Raw genomic sequence first — 18,635 nt, forward strand, 5'->3', positions numbered from 1 at the left:
GATTGATTTTGTTGGTGATGTAGTGAAGTGGGGAAGGGAAGGTGGAAGAGTGCAGGTGGCAGAAACAGTGTATTTGTTTTTCTCTCTCTAAAATATTTTGTCTTTATTTTTTAAAGATTTTGTCTTTATTATTACTGGTAGTGTAAGAAGAGGAGAGAGAGTGAGGATGTTATTTTTATTACAGGGATCGAGGAGAAAGTGGGGTCGGATGGAGGGATGCTGCTTGGTGTAAAAGCTGCGTTTTTTGAAAATTTCATTTTTTGGGGTTTTCTACTCCAGTTTCCAGTTTTCCACCCACTTCTTTTCAGAACAATTTCCATAAAAATAGCTTGAATTGTAAATTAATTTTCTATTTGTGTTGGTTTAAAAACTTATTCCCACAATATTGTTCACGTAGAATTGGAAAAAGGTTTGGTTTTTTTTTACAAAGTGTTAGCGGTTCTTATATTAAGTTTTAACTTGTGAAGTTTTCTTATACAAGAACCGCTAACGACATTAGCGGTTTTATAAGTATAGAACCGCTATCACCGTTAGCGGTTCTTTGCAAAAAAAAAAAAAAATTCTATCAAACCTAAGTGGACAATATTGTGGGAATAAGTTTTTAAACCAACGCAAATAGGGAATTAATTTACAATTCAACAATTTTTAGGGAAATCATCCCTTCTTTTCATTTTCTTTTTTATTTTTGTCTTATTTGACTTTTTACGGTCTTTAAAATGAGTCTTTTATACGCGTAAAATTATACTACCTCCGTCCCCGAAAGAACGACCATTTGACCTAATTTTAGTCCCAAAAAGAATGACCCATTTAATTTGCATTAAAACACCCCCCAATTTGCAAAAATATTTGTGCAAAATTAGCTTTCCCATATAAAATTTTGAAACCCCATGTAAATTTATCTTTTCAATATACTTTTACTTTTTTTTTATTAAACTTTCTTAATACCCGTGTAATCAACCCAAATGGGTCGTTCTTTCGGGGACAGAGGGAGTACTAGGCTTAATATTTATAAAATATACTCGTATAATGAGATGATCCTAACAAAATCTCACTTGAATATATTATATTGCTTACAGATTAACGAGAATTCATGGTCAAAGTTTTAGAAGTTAGACTCATACATTTATAAAGGGGCAAAAAATAAGGGACGGATAGAGAATACGTATATTCTCACTTTATTTTTAAAGATTTATATTTTGACCATCATATAATTTTAGTCAATTTGATTGATATTTATATAACACTTTCTTTGTCCTAAATATTTTTCCTCACCAAACCCGAAAAATAGAATTTAGTGCCATTACTAATTTTCCGTCATAATTTAATAACTTTGACTATAAATTCTTGTTAATAAATAAAATATTATTTCCTTCGTCCCCGAAAGAACGACCCATTTAGCCTATTTTTAGTCCCAAAAAGAATGACTCATTTGTTTTTCCCTATATCTATTAAAATCACAAAATTACCAATATATCCTCAAATATTTTTGTCATATAGCTCATTCTCCCTATTTTACCCTTGTATTTTTCCAGATCTTTGTGTCATCTCCTCTCTAAATTTCTAAACTTTTTTCTCTCTCCTGCCACTATTAATTTTTCTTGTGTTTTCCCATGAAAAGGTTTTGTGTGAGTCCGTTTCACAAGAGTCCGGTTTATAACGCACCCCACTCATCACAACGCAACCCTTGCGGCCACCACAACCCAGAATTAGCCCCCCTCCTCCACGCCGGCGATGATGCCGCCATCTCCGACATACCCGGCCCACTGCCATCACCCTCCCTCTTCCCCCTAGAACAACACTAAAATCAAAAAAAAAATTGCGATACAAAATCGAGAAAAGCAAATCAAACTTTGATAACGTTAGCACAACCATGGTGAAGAACATCGATGACCTGAAATGAAAAAATAAAAAAATTAAAAATTAAAAAAAAAAAAAAAAGAGCAATGAAAATCAAATTAGAGTTTATGAAATCAAAAATTAACAATTAAAAGAAAAGAAAATGGAAAACCAAGTATTGTAAAATGACGAATTGCTTCCAATTTTTCTTTCTCTCTCTCTCCTTGCTGCTGATTTCCAAATTCAAGGTTCTTGTTCATCGGAATTGCCCATTCACTACTCTTTCAATATTGTTTAATATCTGATATATATAACTTAACATCTGATACATATAACCTAATTTCTGACAATCATATAACTAATATATAAAGCTAAACTTTTAGCCATGTCACGAGGCAGCGACACTTAGCGTTCTAACTTTTCGCCAAGTGTCGCGCCACGTTGGATAGATTTAAATAGACCTCGTAAGATAAAAAAATTAAAGTTAGTTTAGAATTTTAGAATAAATTTGTTTATTTTCGATAAAATACCAATATTTCAAATGTACAAATTCAATTATAATTTTATTAAAAAATTATTAGATTATAATTCTCAAAAATTATGAAATAAATTATTTTTTATATCATAATATTTTTTGGACAAAGGAAGTAGTTCAACGCGTAAAACATACATTATAATATATACTAATCGGTTAAAATAATATACTTCACAATCTAGCAAATCGTATAAAGATTAAAAATTTATCTTAAAATTCAATAAACAACTCGGGCATCGCACGGGGCACAAAACTAGTTATCATATAATTTCTAACCATTATAATCTAATTTTTGACTGATATATATAAACTAATTTTTGACAATTATAATATAATTTTTGATATTTATAATCTAATATATGACCATTATAATCTAATTTCTGACAATTAAGACCTATAATCTAATACCTGATAAGTATAATTTAATATCTGACTATTATTATCTAAGGGTCTGTTCTGTTCCGTTGAAATTCAGTTCAGTTCAGTTCAGTTCAGTTCAGCTCAACTCAGTTCAGTTCAGTTCAGTTCAGTTCAGTTCAACTCAGCTCTTAATTTATGTCTAATGATATTGCTAATGATATAAAGCCAACTTTAATTCTTTTAAGCTCTTATTACAACGACAACAACAACAAAAACAATAATAATAATAATAATAATAATAATAATAATAATAATAATAATAATAATAATAATAATAATAATAATAATAATAATAATAATAATCAATAAATAATAATAATCATCAATAAATAATAATAATAATAAATAGTATATGTGTTTAAAATGTTTAGAGGTTTCAAGTTTTTAATATATTTTTCATACATTTTATAATATATTTTCCATACATTTTATAATTATAATTATATAGTATATTTTTCTTAAATATTTTAATATGTACATTTGTATATACACATATGTATAGTAATAAATAATCAATAAATAATCAAAGATCACTAATCCGTAGTTAAAAATCACTAATTAATAAGTTCAGTTCAGTTCAGTTCAGTTCAGCTGAGTTCAGTCAATCGGAACATGCCCTAATTTATGACACTTTTAACCTAATATCTGATATTTATAATCTAATACCTGACTATTATTATCTTATTTCTGTTTTTTTTTTTCTGTTTGTATGATCGGACTCACGTGAGTCCGTTCTACATAATACTTTATCTTTTCCCATACATTTGTACTTGTAAATTATTTTTGACTTGTTCTTTCCCATACATTTGTACTTGCAAATTAAGTTTCTTAATACCCGCAAAATCAACCCAAATGGGTCGTTCTTTCGGGGACAGAGGGAGTATATAGTTATGTGAGACCATGTTGAATTCGTCTCATTTTAAAGTATCAAGTTTTTTTTTTTATAATTTTTACTCGTATAGATTTAGAGATATATACTTTAAAAATGCATCTTAAATACCGTATAAAGTCAATTTTGAAAAAATATAAGAAACGGAAGGAGTAAGTGGGAGTTGGAATATTAAAAATTACTCCCTCCGCGCCTTAATACAAAACCTCTTTTGGTTTTTGTGCGGGAATTAAGAAAGTTGTAATTTTTTTTAAAACTAATGATTAAAAGCACATATGTGCATGTGGGCTAGAGAAAGATATAGAGAGAAAAAAAAAAGTAATTGGGAATAATTGAAAATATAGAGAGAGAAAGTGTTGGGAATTGATGTTAAAAGTACAAAAAAGTGAAGGAATAAATATGACAACTCATAAAAAATAGGGTAATTATGTCAAAAAATACAGCCTTTAAATAGAAAAAGGCATTGTATTTTGGTTTACCCAAAAAGGAAATGAGGCTTTGTATTAAAGGATGGAGGAAGTAGTAAACAAAATAGTGGGCTCAATAATTTAGTGAAAAAAAGACGTAAATGGAAAGAATTAATTTTTAAAAAAGACATAGTAGTGGGTTTGGGTGAAAATCGTGAGCGGAAGTAGAAAAAAAAGGAGGGGAGAGGTTGTATAACACTTTTTGAGGGTGCTTAAAAAGGTAAAAAATTATTTCCAAGGCAAATTATTTACTCTGTGCCTGTAATATTTGAGAATATAAATCAAAGTATTTGTTTCAATAAAATATTTGTAATATTTTGTTGCGTATAATATTAGTAGCTAAATATTCCAATCAAAATCTTTCCAACTCCAACTACTAAATATTCTCATCAAAATCTGCAATTAATTATATTATTCACCATCATAGACTCATCACAATTTGAAATAGTAGAAGCATCATTATTGAAACGTTTTAAGTATCAAGTGCCTATACATGAGTCAAATAATTTTTATCCAACTAGTATATCTATATTATATAGTGTTTTACCCCCGTCCCTTAGTCATAGTTAGTAGTGTTTTTGGCTCTTTAGAGCCACTTTTATTACTAATTGGTGTTTTCTAGTGTTTTCGTAGTTTTGTTGGAAATTGCATCTTTGGAGCTTTTTCCCGGGATTATTGCGGAACGACTATGAGCATTGGAAGGCACGATCGCTTGCATTAGACATCGAGTATTCAAGATCCAAAGTGGAGATTCGAATTGGGCTAAGAATGAAGCCCAATCCAAGACTAGCCTATAGCCGGGCCCGATCGGGCGAGCGATCGGGCGGCTGCCCAGAACAAGGGGGTGAAGAAAAAGGCGGGACCGATCAGGCGGCCTTCGCCCGATCGGGCGCGAGATTATGAGGAGTTTTGTTCAACGAAGTACTTAGTTTTAATTAGGAGTAATTATGAGTTTTATATAAATACGTTTTAAAATGTTTTGTTTAGGACCTCTTCTCTTAGACTTTCCCTCTCTACTTAGCTTTTAGATTATTTTCTCCTCTACAACTTTGTTCTTAATTCAACTCTTTAATTCCAATTACTTTGGTAACGATTTCTTCTACTTTAATCTCAGTTATTTATTTTATTTCTTTCATCATGACTTATTTAATTGCTTTGTTTAGTTTAGATTTAATTATGTCTGAGTAGTTTTCTTTCTAGGGTTTATGGGCCGGGGATCCATAAATATGAAGGGGTAATTTATTGTTGTTGATTATCAATGCTTGATTAATTTCCTACTGATTGATTTAATGCTCTGCAACTAGATTAGCGCTGGTCTTTTATGTATGAGTTTAGCAATATTGATTCGAGATTCGAGAGATGAGAATTGATATTTAGGCTTAGTTTCAATAGGCAGGTTAATTTATAAATGGTTAAGTTGAGATTCGAGAGATGAGATTTAATACCGGTAGATTAATTCTGTGATTGTAATAAATAGCGAGAGCCCTTTATGATCTGATTAATTGATGCATTGATGATTGATTGTTATGTTTTACTCTGGAATATTACTTAATGGTGAACCTATGCCCTAGGTCTTTTATCCCTTGATTTTCCTCCTACTTTTATTCCTTCCCACCTTTACTCCTAGTACTTTAGTTCTCCTTTATAATAACAAATTGGTTACTTAATAATTTAGATTGCTTTAATTAATTAGGAATAGAAAGACCAGTTTCCCTGTGGATTCGACCCTACTTCCCTATCTGCATTAGTTAGAGGATTTAGGAAATACTTTTGATTGGATGATACGACTTTAGCCTATCACCAACCCATGGTGATGTGCACTATATTCAATTGATCTTATTAATGATGTTGTTTCGGTAGATTAATTGTTTTTCATTTCTTATCATGTAGGTGGTTTTATACACTTTAGCTATCATTGGTTTTAATGATATACTAATATTTTATTTTAACATTAACATTTGACTAACTACTATTTCGTACAAAGTATATCTTTTCGTGTTGATTATATAAGCAAGGGTTATGGAGTTATGCATATGAATCGTATGATATAGAACTTCTCACACATACGCAAAATTTCTCTGGAGAATGATGACTAGTTATGTTTATCATCTGCTATTTTGAAACCTTTGCAATATTTGAGGTTTTTTTGTTTTCAGTTAATTATGTCCCAATGCAATTTTGTATGTTTTTTTTTTATATATTTATATTTATAAATGTTGGACTACTTTTGTAGTTGTCGGAAGTTTTGGTTTATATACATTACAAACTTCAATTCATATTTTTGATTGAGTTTTTATACTCCTTAGTATATTGGTTATTAGAATGCATATATATGTGCATACATGTAGTAATTTAGTATACGCGGAGAATCGAAGATGTAAAACATTTGATGATTGGTGTAAATCAGGTAATAATTAAGCTGTTATTGACAACAAAATATTATTAGAACATAGCAAAGTATTTCATTTGAATTAAATAGTTTGATGTATTTAGATTCTCAAAGATTACAGGCATTATTGGGTAGATAAGTTATAAGTGTAAAACTTTATTTAAAAAAAAGGTATAGTATTCCTTTTGTCTTGTAATATTTGCATCACTTTGAGAATAAGAATATTTGCATTAGGTGTAGATAAATATTTTTGTAAATAGGAATAGTTGCATTGGGAGTATGTAAATATTTTTGTAAATAGGAATAGTTGCAATAGGAGCTAATAGGTAAATATATTTTTTAATTAAGAATAGTTGCATTAGAGTAGGTAAATAATTTTGTAAATAGAATTATTTATATTTAGAGTATGCAAATATTTTAATAAAATAATCGAAATGTAACCATTAAAGGAGAATGCTTAAAACGACAAACACAACCATCTTTCACAAAAGGAGGAAATATTACGGACATGTTCTCATTGACTGAACTCAGCTGAACTGAACTGAACTGAACTGAGCTGAGCTGAGCTGAAATGAACTGAACTGAAATGAATATTTTATAAGAGAAGGAAATTAGGAGCTGAACTGAACTGGACTAAACTAAACTAAACTAAGCTGAACAGAACTGAACTGAACTGAGCTGAACTGAACTGAACTGAATTTCAACGTAAGAGAACAGACCCTACATAATACTCTCTCCACTCCTGAAAGAGTATCACACTTGCCTTTTTAACAATTACATATGTTTCAACTATTTTTACTTTCAAGTTTCAATCCAAGTACATAATTAACCAATTTTCCTCCACATACATTATTATATTAATTGTATTCCCCTGCCTTTAATGACAAAAATGTCCATTTATAGAAACCTCTTTACTAAATTAACATTAGCAATCTATGTACTTTGCATTCATTGGTTATTAAAATAAATATAGTGTTTTGATTGGGTGGTTTGTATTCACATGGATTATGCCAACTAATTAAGCATATGTAATTAAAGTTTAATTCTGATTCTAATTACAATATCATTCCCCAACACCATTGATGCCTCAATAGTTAATACGGGGCAGTAATGACAAAATATCATCATTTTTTACCATTTTATTTTCCTTAATAACCGTGTAAAACCGCCAAATTTGATCTTCTTTTGGGAATTGAAGGAGTAGCATTTATTCATTTTATAATAGTAAAAAAAATTAAGTCAAAGTGAGCATATGAAAAGTACATAAGTCAAAATGACGCAAATATTTAAAAAGCGAATGAATTATATATATTATAGGAAAAATTAGAAATAATAATCCCAACTTTGTCTAATTTATGTAGAATAATCCCAACTTTCGTTAATACTGGAATAATCCGAACTTTAGGGGTTTTTTTTTTTTTTCTTCAATCCTTAACCGGTCAACAAAAGTCAATGACCTATTATATCAGGTCACTTGACACGTGTCAAGTTCTGATTGGTCCGATTTTTTAAAAAAAAACCAAAATTTATTAAAAAAAAATCAGCAGGCCAACCTCGTCGGACCACCACACAACCACCACCCTAGTCGCCGCCAGCCCAGCCACAACCCTCGTCGGACCCCCACGTTACCACCACCATAGTCACCGCCAGCCCAGCCACAACCCTCGTCGGACCCCCACGAAACCACCACCATAGTCATAATCAAACTGTACTTAAATCACCAGCTCAACCTCGTCAAACCCCCACACAACCACCACCCTAGTCGTCGCCAGCCCAGCCACAACCCTCGTCGGACCCCCACGAAACCACCACCATAGTCGCCGCTCCGGCCTACCATCTAAACCCCCATCCCCCTTCTCCGAAACCCCCACCCAACCACCAATAAAACCCAATTCCACCCCAAAAATCAAGCAATTTACGCCTCTAATTCCCCCTCCTTGTGCCGCTAATACCTCCTCCCCTAGCGCCGATGATTTCCCTCCTCCTACGCCGAAGGTGATTGGGTATGGCTTGGACGAAGGTGGTTGGGTATGGGTTGGATTCGGGTCGAGTGAGGGGGAATTGTAGTTTTGGGGTTTATTGTTGCAATTGCACCGCAAAGAGTGGTGTTGTGTGTGGCGGCGACGGTAATGCGGTTGGGCTGCTCAGTTTCCCGGCGACAGAGGGAGAGAGAAGTGGGTGGTCAGGGGGGTTCCGATGAGCAGGGGTGGAGAGTTGGGTGATGTTCTGGTTTTTTTTAGGTGGCTTTTTTTTTTAAATTTTGTTTTTTTTTTGAAATTTTTTAAACCAATTAATTTGTGACACATGTCATTTTAATCAAAAAAAAAAATTAACCCATTCAACCGGTAACCAGTATTTGGGATTGAAGAAAAAGAAGACCCCCTAAAGTTCGGATTATTCCAATATTAACGAAAGTTGGGATTATTCTACATAAATTAGACAAAGTTGGGATTATTATTTCTAATTTTTCCTATATTATAATCCCTCCGTTTCGTGACAATCACAACACTTTTCTTTTACGTGCGTCTCATAATAATTGCAATACTTTTCTTTTTAAGTGCATTATTTCTCCTAGGCACATATGCTAATGCAATTGACATGGAATCCTAGGCGAAATATGTTTGTGAGTGTTGATCAGAGAGAGGAAGATAAAGATGCATGTGATGAGGAGAGAGATCAGATATGGAGAAATGATGATTTAAAAAGAAGTAAACAAATGTGATGAGAAGAAAGATAAAAAGAAATGATGATTTAAAAGGAAAGAAAACATTTGTTGCACGTAATGTGTACCATATATATATATATATATATATATATATATATATATATATATATATATATATATATATATATATATATATATATATATATATATACTAGTTTAAGTCCCGTGCAATGCACGATTATTATTAAATTTTATAAAGAGTTATTGTATTGAATTTTATAAAAAAATTAAACTCATCATAATAATAATTCAAAAATAAATATAACTTTAATTTTATATGTAAATCTATCAATGTCAAGATTAGTGACACTTAAACTTGATTTTAAAAAAAAAGAGGACTTTGGAGTTTTTTATTTTTTGTAAAAAAATTCTAAGGATAGTACCCGCACATGCTGTGTTAGTATTGATACGACTTTTAAGAGTAGAAAATAAAGTGTGTGTGTGTGTATATATCTCATATGTATGTATATATCGTAACAAAATGATTTTATTTTTAATTGAATTAAACATCATTGCAAAAGTAACAAAATTGGAAGAAAAAAAGTTAATGGTATTATCAAAGACTAAAATAATATATAGCAGTATTGTTTAGTAATAATTACCTCATTTTTTTTACTAAAATAATACCAAATAAAAGACTACTTATATGTAAAAATATATTAGTTCGTTGGGTTTGTATGGAGAATTATTATTGTTAAGAATTTTAATTGGAAGAAAGATATTTTAAATTACTATAAAATGACTTCCTTAAAGAATCTGCGTAAGAAAGTAAAATGGGCGGGAAAATTGTTAATGAGATTGTGACAAGTGTCATTTTAGATTCGCTTTTAGTATAAGATATATATATATATATATATATATATATATATATATATATATATATATATATATATATATATATATATATATATATATATATATATATACATACATATGAGATATAATTAACATTGAAAAAAATTCAGTATATATGTTTGATATATTTTCCATATTGATATTATTAGCAGAATAATTTATTTAGGATTATTTATGTTAAGATGTTTTAAGTATATACTACCTCTATTTTTTTAGTTGACACGTTTTGACTTTAGCACTATTCACACACTACTCTTTGACCGCATTTTGTGCTTTATACGTAATGTAAAATATGAATGGTTTAAGTTATGCATTGACAAATGTGACTAAAGAAACACTACTAAAATTCGGGGATTTTACGACCAATTTATTGTGACTGGTAGAAAAACGGTCGCAATTCATATTAATTACGACCGTTAAGAAGACTGTCGTAAAATTATTTATTTGCGACCTTTTTTAATTTATTGCGACCGTTGTGCCGGTCGTTGAAAATCTGTGATAAAATTTAAAAAAAAAAATTAATTACGACCGATATAACTGTCGTAGAACCGGTCGTAATGTTTTTAAAAGAAATTTAAAATATAATTGTTGTGGTCGTATTTCATTTGCAAGGGGAAGGGGAAAGAAGAAACAAAGAAGGGGAATGAGGGAAAGAGGGAAACAACGAGAATTCTCCGGCGAAGAGCATTCTCCACCCGCTCTACCCTCCGACGAGCATTCTCCGGCCGGCGACACTGCAGTAGCTAGGTAGGTTTTCTTAATTCTCTCTCTTTTTTTTTTTTTTTTTTTTTTTTTTTTTTTTAATTTCGTTATTTTGTTCCTTAACCCTAACGATGGGTCGCAAATCTACCCCTAAGCAGGACCACCGTCGCCGGCTTCCCCTCCTGCCCGTCCCTCCTTGTTTTCCGACGCCGGTATTCAGGTAAGTCGATGCATTTTGTTTTTTTTTATTTAATTAATTTGGGCGAAAACCCTAAATTTGGGTCACAATCGAACCTCTTCGCAGGGCTACCTTCGCCAGCTCGCCGTGTTCCTCTTCTCTCCGTCCCTCCTCCGTTTTCCGTCGTGTTAAGTCAGGTAAGTCGCTGTACTTTTTCTTTTTTTTTTCAAAATTAGGTTGAGTTCGTTAAGAAGGAATTCATTTCTGGAATTGAAAATGTGAATTTCTGGAATTCACTTTGTTGTGTTTGATAATAGTTTAATTTAGTAAAGAGAGAGTTATCTATGTTCATTTTTGTTTTGGTGCTTGATATTAAAAGAATTCATGTTCTGCTCCTATTGTAGCTAATTGTTTTTAGCAAATTTGTGAGTATTATCTCTCAATGTATGATGGTATAAGTGTTGGGTATAGATGGATTTATGTTCATTTTTGTTTTGGTGCTTGAAATTAAAAGAATTCAAGTTCTAACCCTATTATAGCTAATTGTTTTTGGCAAATTTGTGAGTATTATATCTCAATATATGATGGTATAAGTGTTGGGTATAGATGGATTTGAGATGATATGGGAGTAAGGTTGGTTTTAGAAGCTAATTTACAAACCATAAAGCTAACAGGTCACTATGTGCCCAGGATCAAAGACTCCACTACTTACATAAACATACAACCACCTAAATATTTGCATCCAACTTCCTTCCACTCTATTACTACAAGTGTAGCCAGAACAAGTCACTTTTAAGCACAATCGTTCATTCATGAAGTGAAATTAGATTTCAGTAAGCTCTCAATTATTGGTTTTTAATCGATTATTGGATCCCATTGCCTGTTAATAAGAGCCACATACAATTAGAGAAGTTAGCAGCAAGAGAACCCCACTGCCCCAGTCTCTTCTTGGTTACTTTTGAAATATTTATAGCTTAAACTAATGTCAAGTGAACCACTAAACCCTGAAATTAAAGCTCAAAGACAGCTAACAGGTTGTCTTTGCTCGTCTGTTTTAGATTGAGCTTTATAAATCTTGCTGGAACTTGAAATTTTATGGCTGGTTGAGTATTTGGTCTTTCATATTTTCGAGTTTTTCTAGTTTTTTGCTCTCTTTCGTTATTTTGTCTGAAATAGCTAATTGTGGGTCGCAAATTAACCCCCTTTGCAGCTCCATCGTCGCCGGATTCCTCTTGTGCCCGTCACTCCTCCTTTTTCTGGTTTTTTTTTTTTTTTTCCGTCGCCGCCACCAGGTATGTCGTGTGTAGTTATTTATTTTTTTAATTTTAAAGTTTTTTTTTTATAAATACCCTGCCTAAAAGTGTAACACCACCATATACCAGGACCACCTTCGTCGCCGCCTCTGCTTTTCCGGTCAACTCCTCTAGTGTGTGTTTTCTTCCCTTCTTATTTAACTACTTCTTTTACTTGTGCAATATGATTCGTATTTATGTTAGTTGTTTATGGATTTGTGATCTATATTTTTTTTAAAAAACATCCTTATTAGATGCATTTTCATTTCAGTTTATTATCATTGCTTTACTTTGTGAATGTGCTTCTTGTTTAAGCGAGTTTTCCTAGTGATTCTTAAATGGTCAGTTTAGTATTAGCAAGAGGTTTGCTATTGATAGCTTGGTTCATTGTTGGTTTTTTTATGCTTTATTGTGGGTAGGCTTAAACTTGGATGTGTTTTGATTTGAATAGAAATTTATTTTGCTTTATGTCCAACGTAGGACTATTGGATGGTATGAACTCATGTGTTGGATAATTTTAGATTTCGTTTTAAAAAAATGATTCTTATTGAATTACAATGGCTTTATTAGAAATATGTATGTTTAAGGGGTTATGATAATCTTTTGAACAGTAATTTGTATTATGGTTCTATAATGTAATTTGTAAAATATTTTGTTTTTTCATGAAGGGTTACATGTGGTTTTTGTAATATTTTTATATTTTGATTTTTGTTATCAAACTCCCATCTTTGTTAACTATACAAATCATATTGCTTCTTTGATTTTATTAATGTTACATCAATTTACTTTGAAATTGGATAAATATAATTTATTAGTGAAAGTTATAAATAATTTAATCAATATTGTAAATTATATATAATAAGTATTTTAGAAAACATGTTGTAAAAATAATAAATATTTATCAAGTTAGAAGCATGTGACATAAACATTTGTTTAAATATCTTAATAAAGAATGTGAAATCAGCTTTCCTGTTCAAGTCATGATAAGGACCTTTGGATATCATTTCAATTCTAATTGTATCGTATGCCATTATTGTAATGAATACAAGTTCACTGTGAATGATTAATGTGATTTGTTTTTCATAGTGTTGCAGAATTTGTCGCCATGAAAAGGAAAGAGCGTTGGTGGATGTACGATAGATACGATGGGGGTAATGCCCGTAGACTTAGGCAAGAGTTTGTGGAAGGTGTTGAACAATTCATACGGTTGTGTAAAGCTCATCCTGAGAGCCCGGGCATAGATGAAGTAAGATGCCCTTGTCTGTTATGTAAGAATAGACATCTTCACGATGCCAACATAGTAAAACTCCATTTGTACAAAAGGGGTTTATACCTGATTACTATGAGTGGGTTTCTCATGGTGAAGGGTTCCCTACATCAAGTGTAGAGCAACCAAACACTTACCGTGAAATGGTTCTCGATGCTCTTCGGAGTACTCATGAACCACCAGGTGACGATACTACTAATGGTTCAGATGAAGAGCCAAATGCTCAAGCAAAAGCATTTCAAGAGCTTTTAAAGGCTGCCGAGCAACCACTGTACGAAGGTAGCTCCATGTCTGTGCTAGAAATGACATCTCGAATTGTATCTTTGAAGTCGGAATACAATCTGCCCCATAGGTGCGTTGATGGGTTTGCTTCATTACTGAACGAAGCGATTCCCGACAATAACAAGATGGGGAAAGCATTCTATGATACAAAGAAGATTCTTAATGGATTTGAGCTTCCGCACAAGAAGATCCATGCATGCCCAAAGGGTTGTATGTTATTTTGGAATGCTGATGCTGAGTTGGACAAGTGTAGAGTGTGCAAAAGGGATAGATACAAGAGGACTTCAAAAGGGTCATTGGTTCCAATAAAAGAACTCATCTATTTTCCAATCACTCCAAGGCTACAACGGTTGTTTGCAACAAAGAACGTTGCGGAGGAAATGACTTGGCATTCCAAAAATCCAAGAGTCCAAGGCACAATGGCGCATCCTAGTGATAGTGAAGCTTGGAAGAACTTGGATAGATCCTTCCCCGATTTCGCATCTGAACCTAGAAATGTGAGACTTGGTATGTGTACCGATGGGTTTGCTCCTAATGGCAAGTTTGGGGGTCAGTATTCATGTTGGCCAGTCATTCTAACCCCTTATAACTTGCCTCCATCGATGTGCATGAAAAAACCATTTATGTTCCTTTCTTTGCTCGTTCCTGGTCCTAAAAATCCGAAGGGGAACTTGGATGTGTATATGCAACCGTTAATTGAAGAATTGAAACAACCGTGGGATGTTGGTGCAACAATAACTTACGACATCTCGCAAAGAAAAAACTTCAATTTGCGTGCAGCAATCTTGTGGACTATAAGTGATTTCCCAGCCTATGGTATGCTTTCTGGTTGGGCAACAGCTGGTAAAAAAGCATGTCCATATTGCTTGGACAAATCAAAAGCTTTTTGGCTTGAACATGGCGGTAAAATGTCTTGGTTTGATTGTCACCGCCAATTTCTTCCTCCTGAACATCCTTTTCGAAACAATAAAATTGCTTTTTGTAAGAATAAGGTTGAAAAGGGGACACCGCCTCACATAATGTCCGGCGACGAGCTATGGCAATAAGTGCAACACTTTGCTAAGGCAACAGATGGACCAGATGCACTCGCAAACTTGAAAAAGAAGAAACTAGGGTGGTTTGATGAGTGACATTTATGTCACTCCTAGGATAGTGTTTATGCCTTGTTTTAGCTTGTCTTAGGGTGTTTTGTAGTTGTTTTGTTGGTGTTTTGTAGTTGTTTTGTTCAAATAATGCGTGCATACATGTCTCGATGTGTTTTTAATGAAATTGTGTAAATTCTTGAATGCTTGCCTTCATTGCGTGTTTGCACCGTTCCCTATACCTTATTGCTTCCCTTGGTGTTTGTGCTTAGGTATTTGAAGTCTTGGATTGCATAGAAGAAGCCAAGGAAGCATGAGAGAAAAATCGAAGAAAGCAAGGTGCAAGGGCGCGCACAATGTGCACGGGCGTGCGGCTGATGTGTGCGGGCGCGCAGCCCTGTCAGAACCCGCGCAAAAGAGGCAAAATTGCAGAATCGAGGCAAAAAGTTTTGCGCGACCTGCGCGCGACTTGTGCGCGGGCGCACAAACAAATGCGCGGGGCGCGCAGCCAGCAGCATGGGCGCACACACCCAAGCAGCAAGCCGCGCAACCCACGACTGCGCGGGCGCACATCTGCCATGCGCGGGCGCACAGCGAGCCCTGTTCAACGTTTTTTCGCGACTTCCTTTATATTTGCGAGCCTTGTTTTTGTATGGGGGAACTCGATATTTTTAGATCTTCTTCCTAGTTTTAGAGAGGGCTTCTCTCTCTTAGGGTTAGATTAGATAATTTTTAGTGAGAGAAAATAGATGATGGCTCAATTTTCTTCCAAGATTCAATTTTGCTCAAATTTAAGTTTAAATCAAGCAAGAATTCAAGTTTTCATCTTTCATTAATCCTTTCTTTAGTAATCTCTTCTCCTTTCCTTTAGTTTTATTTATTTGTTTTATTGTTGTTTATTCTTGTTAATCTTATTAGTTCATCTAGTTGTTATTGATTTCATTGATTTTAATTATGTTTTGTTTTGAGTTTCTTGAGTTTATTTCTAGTTTTGATATTGTGTTTAATCTCCTTTCTCTAGGCCAAACTTTTAGCTAGGGGAAGGGGGTGGAAGATATGATTTGATATTGGATGAATGATGATGGTTGGATTGAACTTATGCCATATATTGATGAAAGACATGATTTTTATTAGCTTGGGATTATTGTTGCACTATATTTGATGTTTTCTAGTTTAAATGCATGAAAGTGATTTGAGCTAGATTAGGATCACCTCTATTTTAATGATTGCATGAGAATGAGTTATTAAAGTGGAGTTTTTAGGGATTGTGCTTCTTTATTCTCTTGATTTGATTGTAACTAATAGGATGCATGAGAATGATCCTTATTAGTGTAGACCTTTTTCATTGATTTGCCTAGACTATTGCATGAGAATAAAATTGTTTAGGTAGAACCTTGTGTTCTTTGGCATATGTTTCATGATAATCACCATTATTCTCCTCTTTCTAATCATATTGGACACCCCCGTATCCCTAGTGTCATTTTCTATTGATTTTAATTATCATCTTCTTGTTTATTTGTATTTTTAGTATTCTTACTCAACTAAACCAACAAAAATAATCCCCCTTTCACTCTTGCATTAGTGATATTTGATGTTGAATTAGCGTGCTTCCCTAGTGGTTCGAACCTTTAATTGCTACTAACTAGTTTAGTGTAGGTTTAGGTATTATAAATGATTAATTTGGTTAGGGTAGTAGCTTAACGACCTATTTACCCCCGATCAAATTTTGGCGCCGTTGCCGGGGAGGCGGCTTGTTTAGCGTCTATTTTTGCTATTGTTAGAGTCATTTTATTTGCTTTCCTTTCTTTAATTTTGCTTGTTTAATCCTACTTGTCATCGCTAATCGTGCTTAGCTTTGTTGTATTCAAAGTGAGATTTGGCAAGACAAGAGGATGACCTTCTTTTTAGGGAGTTTGGAAACTCGGAAATCTATGAGCTCACGAGTGGTATACTTCTCCCGACCACCGAGACTAATTTCACAATCCATCCACAATATGATAGGATGGTGCAAATTGAGCAATTTTCCGAAGGTGTAAGTGAAGACCCCATTGAGCATTTGGACCGATTCCTTGAGTTGTGTGCAATGATGCAAACAAATGAAGTGAGCCAAGATTACATTCGTATGCATCTCTTTCGGCAATCTCTCACCGAAAGAGCAAAGAAATGGCTCAAGATTTTGAAGCCCAACTCTCTCACCACATGGAAGGAAGTTGCAAAGGCCTTTCTCAAGAGGTTCATTTCCGATGAGCAAACCGCAAAGATGAGGAGGAAGATAGCTTCCTTTGAGCAAGAACCGGATGAAACTCTTGGGGAAGCATGGGAAAGGTTTAAGGATTTGATTAGAGCATGTCCTCATCATGAATTCAACCGTAATTTGCTAATGAGATTCTTCTATGATGGCTTGGAGCCAATGTCAAGGACCAATCTAGATGCGGGTGCCGGTGGCCAATTGATTAAGATCCCTCAAAGCCAAGTTGAAGCTACAATTGAAGAAGTGGCTACTAGCTATTCTTGGGGAGGCCAAAGAAGGTCCCAAGGGAAGCAAAGGGATCTTTATGAGTTGGAGAAATTCGGCCAACTTAACCACATAGTTGAGCTCTTGAATGAAGGTCTTTCCAAGTTAAACTCAAGTGTTGGTTTGTGTTCAAAACCTTCATAAATCATTGATTTCTCATGTGCTCGTTGTGGTGGGACGGATCATGATGCATACTATTGTAGAGAGTTCAATCTCAAGCATGGTGAAGTTTTGTCTTTGAGGGAAAAAGAGTTTGTAACCCAAGCTCAATCCCAACAACTTCAACAACCTCCAAGGCAAGAAAACTCCTACCCCCAAGATGGACCTCTCTTCAATCCACTAACCCGAAACTTTTCCTACCTTTCCAACTAAGTAGAGAACTCTCAAGATCAAAATCATGACCTATGTCCTCAAGCGTATGAAGAAAAATCCCCACCCAACCACACACAAACCCAAATTCTTCAACAACGTCAAACTATCACTCCACAATTCCAAGAAATCAAATCTTACAATGAAGTGGTTGATTCCCAACTAGCCAAAACTTCTCCTCTCCATTTAACCACAAAACTCCCCTTACAATCATCTACTAACCCTTCACATACTTATCAACCCGAAACTTGCAAGGAGGACAAGGTTGTAGATGATGTGGTTGAGAAGAAGGTTCAAGAACAAAATGAGGAGCCATTTGATTTTAGTGAACCAAACAAGTTTGAAGAACCGTTTCCCTTTCCTTGTAGGCTAGTTGAGAATGTCATTTTGAAGAGCCCTATGGCGGGGAGCGTATGTAGAGTTGATGTGGTCGATGATGTGATGGCTAATGAGAGCTTACCTCCACGTGATGATAAGGTGACAATGATGTATGATGACTTCCTTGAAGTTCCCGCTTGGTTTGAAGGCTCTCTTGAGGAAGGTGAGGTTGCCCTTCCTAATATTAAGGTTTCCAAGCTCGATCCCCCTTTTAGAAGGAAAAGAAAGAAGAGTGAAAAAAGAAGAAGAATTAACAAGAAGAAGGGAAAGAGAAAAGATGAGCCACCATTGGCTCTTGATTCATTCCCTCCTTTTCCTTGTGGTGATGTGAGACCTCAAGGAGTTCTAGTTCTCAAGCTTGGGGGCATCTATGATTCAATTCTCAATTTTATTAGGGTGATGTTCTTTAACCCACCTTGAATGAGGTGAAGGGTCAAGCTAGAGACCATAAACA

At 33.9% G+C, this 18,635-nt stretch overlaps 1 non-coding gene across 1 annotated transcript; it reads right to left on the bottom strand.

The window, feature by feature from the left end:
• Positions 1–17,176: 17,176 nt before the first annotated feature.
• On the bottom strand, positions 17,177–17,283 carry LOC145564356 (small nucleolar RNA R71). Its single transcript, XR_014094809.1, has one exon. It is a non-coding gene; the product is annotated as a small nucleolar RNA R71 (small nucleolar RNA).
• Between the last annotated feature and the right edge of the window lie 1,352 nt (positions 17,284–18,635).

The sequence above is a fragment of the Chenopodium album genome, chromosome 1 (assembly GCF_948465745.1).
Source record: "Chenopodium album chromosome 1, dcCheAlbu1.1, whole genome shotgun sequence".
NCBI classification, from domain to species: domain Eukaryota; kingdom Viridiplantae; phylum Streptophyta; class Magnoliopsida; order Caryophyllales; family Amaranthaceae; genus Chenopodium; species Chenopodium album.